Raw genomic sequence first — 9,429 nt, forward strand, 5'->3', positions numbered from 1 at the left:
GACAGTGTGTTTGACCACATTTCCAGTTTGTAAACAAGTCTTGGTTGGGTAGCCCTGTTTGTAAAGTAGAAATGTGGTCAACAGACCTTTAGTCCCTACAGTCCACAGAGAAGGCCAAATCTGCTGCTGATTTTTACATGATCAACTACATAAAATGTTGATGCAGTTAAGTGATGCATTGCTGTTGTTCATCTCTTTGCACTCAGATTTAACATATGTTTACAAAGGGACACTGATCAGGCAGCAGATTAAATCAGTTATATATTAAAAGTTTGTCAGAACAACGGATTGCAAAATAAAAGTTGATTTATCGATTCTCATGCTTTCCTTTAGGATACAGAATATGGGCCTGCATTTCGATTCTAGCTTCCTCTCCTTTCATTTCCTTTACATCTTAAACTTATTGCCTCATCCATTAATTTACAGAATTAAAAACCGTAACTGAATTCTATTACCTGTGTGTGTGCTCTCCGGCAGCGCTCATGCAAACAAGGTCATGACAGCTGTGCTCCAACAGCCCATGTTATCCTTTAGTAGGAAGGAATGGAGAAGGTAGGTGATCAGCAGTGTCCATATCCCTAATGAATGTCAGCCCTTGAAGCTTTAAGAAATTTGAAATCCTGCAATAATAAATTTGAAAACTTTGCTAATTAGAATCACCACTTTAAAGGAAAAAAGGAAAAATCTATTGGCACCCTGGTCAGTTTCTAAAGGTTCTCCATAACAGCTTTCTACAGCACAGATGACTTCTCTAGGCAGGGCCCATTAAGGAAACAGCCCTAATTCTGTATCCAACAACTTCTTTTATGATGAAGTGAATCAATCAGAATGATTCTAGGCTGAATTAAACAAAATAACTATAAAGCCCTATTTGACATTCTGAACCAGTTTACAAAGTTTGCTTGAATCCTGTGACGTGTACAAGTTAACTCTTATCTTCTCATTGATTAAAACAGCCCATGAACACAATATTCTTAGAAATAATCTCCATTTCCCATTTTGGAAGGCACTGCTGGAGAGCACACATAGAATATAGCTAGCAGGTATAGATTCTCCCATGCAGGGAATAACTGGGAAGATATTATCATTACGGATGAAGGGTCATTACTTGAAGTTTTTGTCTTTAGTTTTATTTATTACAAGAAATGAGCTCTTGGTGAAGAATATCCTTTAGGTTCTGTTGAGAACACTCTTAAGGGATCAGATCAAGTTCTGGGGTTTTCCTTGGACTCTGATAAAGTCTGAGAGGAAGAGCCTTCAGCTTGCTTTTAAGCTGGTGTCCCCACTGAGAAGCAGCTGTTTCTGATTTCTGGCTCCAGACAAAGGCTTTTCTCAGGGGTTTGCTGAGGGAGCAAATCTGCTCAATCCTAGTTGTTCCATGTTCTCCAGCGCTGTGCATGATCTGTGCGTGATCTCCCAGCCTGATCTGTAGGGCTTTATCCCTCACAGTTTACAGCAACATCTGAAACCCTTTGGGATAAGAGGCAGAGAGCTGGGACAGATTCTATTGTATTCTACCTGCCTCTTTTGATGTACTTGCAAAAACAATAAACTACAAAGGTTGGAATCCTAGTTTTGCATTTGCTAGCTGGGTGCCCATAGGCAAGTCACTTGACTTCTTTCTGTATTTTCTTATCATCCTTAAAATGGGAATTATGAATTTGATAAGACCTTCCCTGACCCACACCTTCATAGGCAAAAGTAAAAAGATGATCCTATAAAAATCCCACTCATCTACCCCACAAATAACACAGCCATGGTACCACAATATGCGTTGGGGACCATTAGGCTTCATCCCAATTTACCTTTCATCTCTATTTATATCAGCCCTTACAAAAAGTCGTCCCATATCACTTCTCATCTCCAAATTGCTATGTATGTTCCCAAATAAAAACCCTTCCACTCTATCCCTGTGAACTTTTCGTTTGTTACCAGCTTCTCTGAATTTTTCCTTCAGAGAATTGCAGACCTCTCATGTGATGGCTATTGCTTTTTTAAAAAAGTTTAGAGTTTATTTATTTTTGAGAGACAGAGCACAGAGTGTGAGTGGTGGAGGACTAAGAGGGAGACAGAATCAGAAGGAGGCTCCAGGCTCTGAGCTGTCAGCACAGAGCCCAATGCAGGGTTTGAACCCACAAACCATGAGATTATGACCTGAGCCAAAGTCAGACACTTAACTGTCTGAGCCAGCCAGGCACCCTGTGAAGGCGATTTCTCTCTTTCACCACTATTGCCACTGGACCTGGAGATGGAGAAAGTATTCTTGCTGCTTCCACATAACAATATTCACTCTTTCTTCCTAAAACCCTTGGACTTTAAAGTTTATGCCAACAGACTTTACCACCTGTTAGCTTTTTCTCTGTTTCTGGGTCACCACTCCCAGCCCGTTCCTTGAAGACCTAGGCTTCTCATTGTCAGTCTCATCAGAACTATTCCTGTGATCATTATTGATGATTTCAATATCCAAATCAATGGTACTTCAAATATCATAGCCTTTCTCCCTTGACCTTCACTCCTCTAATCATCTTTTCCTCTACCTATCTCCATCACCTACTCCCACACTTCCTCCAGAACTGTCCTACCAAAACTTCTTATAATGGCAAAAATATTCTGTATCTGCACTGCCCAATACGGTAGCCATCAGACATATGTGGTTATCGATCATTAGAAAAGTGGCTGATGTGACTGAGGAATTAGATTTTATTTTTTTTAATATAACAGAATAATTACATCAGTTTCACATCAACACACTATTCATTTCATAATAATTATATTGGCCATTTCCATTGGATGGCAGGAGGCTCTTTTGCTAAAGGCTCCCATGATTCCCACTGTATCATTTTGTCTTGCCAGATTTAGTTCATTTTCAGCCAGAAGAATCACCTCTTCTAGTAGCCCACCCTGAAGTTAGTCTTCTAAAATTTCTTTTAAACATCTGGTTCTGCTTTAACCATATCCAGCTTTTCATTTGTAATCTGTACTGTATACTTTCTATATGCTACATTTTTAGGAATTTGCTCAAGATCAACAAGAATCTTTGTTTACAATATTCTAAGCCTCTTATGTGGACTCTCACATATAGCCAATCACACAAGGCCAGTGGTTTTCTTCAACAAACCCACCATGACAGCTAATTTTAATTAATTCGAATTTAAATTTAAATAGACATGTGTGGCTAGTGGCTACTTTAAAAATGAGGTCCTAGGCTTTATCATTGTCAAAAGCTATATCTTTATAATTTTAAATTCAAGTATCACTAACAACTCTTAAAACATGACATCCTACCTTTTCAAGTCATTCACTCTCTTCATTACCCCAGCCTATATATCAAAACTTGTACCAAAGAGTGACCCCACTAATTCTAACAGCTTTTTAAATCCCTTCTTGATTCTTTGTATCCTCACTTTATTCTTGCTTTCCAGGGTTTATCAACATAAGAACAACCTTGTATACACATTTAACTCCATTATTTCCCTATCTCTTCATCACACTAGACTGGCAAAACCTCAACCTTTCTTAAATGCAACTTTTAACCTACTCCAAACCTGCACTTGTACACTAGACATGGCTAAAGAGATGTACATGAAGGGTGCCCAGCTGGCTAAGTCAGAAGAGCATGAGACTCTTTCTCTCAGGGTCATGAGTTTGAGCCCAACATTGGGTGTGGAGATCACTTAAATAAAAATAAAACTTAAAAAAAGGAAGAGTAAATGATCACTAGTTAGAGTATTGATCGTTAATTTCAAGTGGCTTTGATTGTAGGCCAAGCATTCAACTAGATTTCATTATCATTTCATTCTTCGATTCTTCTAAATAAAATTTTCTACTTTCTTATGGTGCCTGGGTGGGTTAGTTAGTTAAGCATCAGACTCTTGGTTTGGTCTCAGACTCAGGTCATGTCTCAAAGTTTGTGAGTTTGAGACCCATATTGGGCTCTGTTCTGTCAGTGTGTAGTCTGCTTATGGTTCTCTCTTTCTCCTTTTCTCTCTGGCCTTCCCCCACTCTACTCTATTTCTCTCTCTCAAAATAAATAAATATTTTTTTAAAAATTCACATTTTTCTCTCTTCTCCCTAAAGATCTAATATGTTCTCTCTTTTCTAAGACCCTCAGCTTATGTTTGTTTATTATTATTTCATAAATAAAATGCAAAGAATAACAAGAGGACCTCACATCCTATTCCACTTCCCGTTTTCTACTTCCTTTCCATTAGGCAATGGAAAATTTCAGTATGTAAGCTGTTGGGCGGGACCAAGCAAGCAGGCATCTTTCTGAGACTTAGGGTGATAGGAACCAGAGAATAGTCAGGAAGGTATCTATGGAGCAAGGCAGCCCAGCCTTTTGGAGCTCATATAGAAGAAGTAGGCCCTCAACACCACTTACAACACCAATTTAACTATTACCAATTCCTCCTATTACTTGAATTAATGGACCCCGCTATTCAAGGCTAACCCTGGTGATTGTCTACTTGATCCTATCTTCACATAACTAGTTAGGGGCAACCATTCATTTCTTTTCCAACACTAGTTGATTTACTTCCATCAGAGAATACTAAAGTTCTATACTATCTTCTTGTTTAAAAATTAAATCCCTTAACTTCACCTTGTCCTTTAGATACGGCCCTGTTTCTCTTCTCTACTTAAGAACAAAATTCCTTGGAGGAAAAATGGTTTTATTCTCCATCTTCAATTCCTTTCCTCCTATTCTCTCCTGAACTTATTTCAAGCATGCTTTAATCTTTACCACTAGAACACACACTCATCAAGCTCTCTGGGGCTCTCCATGCCATTAAATTAGTGGCCAATTCTTACTGCTCACTCATCTCACCTATCAGCAGCATTTAGCATAGCTGAGAAGCCACTTACTAGGGGGATTACTTTCTTCACTAGGCTTCTGGGAAAAATCTTGGTTCTCCTCTACCTCAGTGGCTGTTACTTCTCTGTCTCCTTTGCTGTTTCTTTCTCATCTCCTCAATGTCTATCCTTTGGAATGTCTCAGTGCTCAATCTTGAGAACTCCTCATTTCTCTGTCTATATTTACCCCCTGGATGATCTTTTTTGTCTCATAACTCTATGACCTGATGAATCCCAATGTATAGTTCTCCTTCGAATTCCACATTTATTGTATAGCAACTGCCTATTTGGCCTATCTAGATATCTAATGCATGTCAGAAACCTACTATGTCCAAATTCTCATGCATTATTCATCCAATATCCTTCAAACTTGTTCTTATATAGTCTTTCTCATCTCAATAAATAGTAATTCCATTCTGCATTTACTCAGGCCCCAAACCTTAGAGTCATTCCTTATTTGATATATCATCAAATTCTCTCAGCTTTACTTGAAAATATAACTGTGATCTGACCACCTTTTTTTTTTTTTTTACCAGCTCCATGCTACTGTCTGACTACTATCCACAGTTGGATCTTCTCTGGTTTGTTTTAGCAGTTTTCCTAAATCTTAGCCAATCTTAATAGAACAGCCAGAGATATTTTGTTACATTTATGTCAGATAATACATCTCTGGTCAAACCCCTCCCAAAGCTTCTGTGTTGTTTTTACAGAAAAATCCAAAATCCTCTGGGACCCGATCCTCTGTTCCTTTCTTACTGGATTTTCTATCATTCTCATATCTTATCTCTAGGAATTGGCTTCATTGATCTTCCTTAGGGATTTTACACTTGTTCCAACCATAGGACCTTGACACTTGATCTTTCCTCTTCTTCTTTCAACTAGTTACATGGATCTCTTTCTTACTTCCTTCAGAGTTCTACTCAAATGTCAGCTAATCAGGGAGACCTTCCTTGACCACCCTGTGTAACATAACACCTTCCCCCATTCCTGTCTTCCCAACATGCTCTATTCTGCTCACTTTGCTTTTTCTCTTTAACACTCTTATCTGACATCTTATATATTTGCTTGTGTATTTGTTTGTTGTCTATCTTCCTGCCATTAAATTGCCTTCAATGAGGGCAGGGGTTTTGTTTATTTACTGCCATTTTGCTAGCACTAGAGCAGTGTCTGACAGATAGTATGTACTCAGTAAATATATTGAGAGGTTTCAGAAATGAATAATAGATTCCATTCTTCAAGGTCAGATATTAATTATTCTGAGATAAAAATCCATTAAATCATTATGAGTTATTAATACCTCAGTATAATTTATGTCCAATTACAGCTAAGAAGACTTGAGGGAATGGGGACAGGTGGGAATCAGGATGCCTAGTATCCTGGAATTGTCCTTAATTTACTCCAATTCTAAGGTTTTTGTTGTTGCTGTTGTTGCTGTTTAGAGTTTATCGGCTATAAAATGATGTTGTTGGTCTAGATTGGAGGCTTTTAGCCTGGGATGTGGAGGCTGGGGATATGCATATCTATTGTTGTATGAAAAATCTCAAGGCCAAGTAAACATATGTACATTTTTTTTTCAGATTAGAGAAAGTTCTGTGACCCTGAAATAGAGTAGAAGTCCTTGAAGTCTCTTTTAGTCTCAACTGTATATGATTCTAAGCGTTGAAAGAGGAGACAGCCTAGTGCTGCTCCGCACAGCTAGAAGGCAGTCTCAGCTCTTCCACACCCTGAGCAAGTCACTCCTCTTCTTTGACCTTGTGTTGTGTGGCTTGTAAACTGAAGGCTTAGGACTAAATGATCCAAAGTAATACTTTCCGATTCCAATTCAATACAAACAAGGCAGACCAAGGGGCACCTGGGTGGTTCAGTAGGTTAAGCATCTGACTTCAGCTCTGGTGATCATCTCCTGGTTTGTGAGTTTAGTTTGTCTCCCTCTCTTTCTACTCCTCCTCTGCTCACCTCTCTATATCTCTCTCTCTCAAAAATAAACATTAAAAAAATGAAAAACAAAATGAACAAGGAAGACCAAAACATACAAGCAAACAAAACCTGTAGTTAATTTGGCAATTACAGTTGGTCTCTGCAGGGCCCTCAGGATTCAGAATCGTAGACCTGCTAATAATGTTCTAAGAGTACTTGGAAAGCTAAGAAAGGGAAGATACTGAAGTGGTTCCTGCATAGGACTCTAGCTGAGGAACTCAGTGACCTCCTCAGAGACAGAAGATTAATTCTTGAGGATGACTGGGAATCAAGAAGAAAAAGCTTCACCACTGACCCTAAAGGAACTTGGGATACCCTGAAATAAATCCTGGAAAATGTCTCTTTATGGTGTTGAAGAATTTTACTTTGAAGGGTTAATGGGTGTGTGTAGTCTAGTGCTCCCTTGTTATTCCATTTTTCTCATTAGAATTCAGATAACATTTTGTTATTGAGGAAATGAATTTGTCACAACATGCATAATTTTGATTTGTTTCATTCTCCTAGCTCTCTCCCCCTGCCCCTCCGAGCCCTTGCTAGAGCCTGTTATTTCTTTCTCTATAAATGTGTCCTCGTTGCTCTGGAAAAAAATTTATGGCAGGGTTCTAAGAATACGCATAGCACTTAGAGGAAGTTGTTTGAAGTCTCCCTTTTCTCCAGTGAAAGGTGGCTGGGGACAACAGTGTGGAATGTGGAAGGTTGAGCCAGTAATCTCATTTTTTCATTCAGTACCCACTGCATGCCAAACCCTATGCTGAACACTTAAAGTCAAATGAGACACACTCCCTGTTCTATTCTCTCAGAGCAGTAACAAAACAGAGCGGGTTGCCTTCACCCAGGGATTTGCGATGGAATCTGTTCCGTGAGCAGCCTTTTGCTCCTCCCTCCTGGAAGTGGTGAGGCCTGATTGTATGATGACAAGGACAGTGTCTTTGGCCAGTAGACAAGTTGTCTCCATTCCTCCGGTGGGGGAATGGGACTGAATAGGGTATTTTTTCCGGGCCTGGCCCAAACTGGGCTGTGCCTCGAGGGCCCATTAGGCTGCAGGTCACAGCAGCTGGAGCCCAGGCGCCCAGAGCCAGTCACGCGTCTGTGCTGCCCGCTCCACGAGGCACAATGGAGTCATTGACTATTTATTTACTCTGTACAACAAGGCTGCTGTTGACTTAATTAGGGAGCCTCCCTGCCACCCCCTGGATCTTTAAATGACTAACAGACACTCCATTGCCACTAACTAATCTCTCCTTAACCTTTCTAAGTCCTGAGTCTCCGAAACCAAACCAGGGCGTGCACAGTAGGCATGTAGGAGGTAAGGAGACTCCGAGCTGGTGTCCAAGAACCAGTGGTAGTTTTGCACGAGAGCCAGGTGGGGCTTGGCAGGACTGTTCCTATGTATTCCAGGACTAGGCTGAATCAGGCGCTAGCCCCACAGCCTGGAGGGTGGCAAAGCTGAGGCAGACTCCAGCGAGGGCTTAATTTTATGGAGGTTGGTGGGGGGCGAGGAGGGTAGCGTTGGAGGGAGGGCTGCAGGGAAAGAAGCAACCAAAGGACAAAGGCTCCTCTCCAGCCAAGACAGTTAGTTCCCCGGGTAGGCAGAGCCTCCCTACTTCTGGGCCTTCGAAATTACAGATCCGAGTGCCGCTGGAGATCAGGGCTGCTGAAGGACCCAGCAGAGCCCCGGGATCTCACCTGGCCCCTTCCTCGTACAACCCGTTTGAAAATTGTCTCCAGGATCAGCACACGGCCTGTTCCGGCTCAGCCTCACTTAAACCTCGCGAATCGCTGCTCGCCAACTTCCTCTGGGGGCAACTTGCTAAGTCTCTGCTCTAGTTAATATTGTAGGGCCGAGGATAAAATAGCAATGGTATTGAATAGATGTTGACTTATCCGACCCAGAGGAGCAGAAATCAGAGATTGTTTGCAGAAGCTAATCGTTTCTGCTTAGAAGCAGGGGAAGCCAGTAGCGCTCCTGGCCGGAGGCTCCTCCCGGAAGCAGAGCCCGGGGATGGCTCCAGGTCTTAGGTGCCCCTCCCCACCGGGGGCCCAAGAAACAGTCCTCCAGGGAATTTAGACTGGCGGCTGCCTAGCCAGGACTTCTCCCCAGGCTCCTTTCTCCAACCTTAGAGTCAGAGACCTCAGGTTCGGCGCCCACCAGATCTAAAACCCAACTTCCTCCTGCTTGGGTTGATAGTTCAAGGACCTCGGGGGCATGGGGTGGGAGGGGGAGCGGGGACCAAGAAGATGTTTGTCATTAAGCCTTCTGACAGGCACAGAGACTTCTCGTAGACAGCCGGGAGAAGTCATTCTACTTTGAGTCACGGAGGCGAGAGAGGTGCGCGGTCCCAGGCATCGAAAGGGGTACGTACGGGCAGCGCGAGGAGAGAGCATTGGTAGAGTGTACACAAGAGGTGAAGGGGGAGTAAGGAGCCGGTCAAAATCTTTACAGCAAACCTCAAAGGGAAATAGCAGTAGTTGGACTAAAAGGGCCACTTTGGAGACTATGTGCTGCTCCCCAAATCCTGGCAGCGAAGAAGTTTGGTTGCTATGGTTTCGAAGAGGTATAAAAGCCACCACCCAGAACCGTACGTGCTCAGGCTCTTTACA

The 9,429-nt window shown here is 41.8% G+C and overlaps 1 pseudogene; it reads right to left on the reverse strand.

The window, feature by feature from the left end:
- Positions 1-2,768: 2,768 nt before the first annotated feature.
- LOC115296547 lies at positions 2,769-3,125 on the reverse strand (annotated as a pseudogene).
- Positions 3,126-9,429: the final 6,304 nt, after the last annotated feature.

Source organism: Suricata suricatta, chromosome 7 (assembly GCF_006229205.1).
Source record: "Suricata suricatta isolate VVHF042 chromosome 7, meerkat_22Aug2017_6uvM2_HiC, whole genome shotgun sequence".
Lineage (NCBI taxonomy): Eukaryota > Metazoa > Chordata > Mammalia > Carnivora > Herpestidae > Suricata > Suricata suricatta.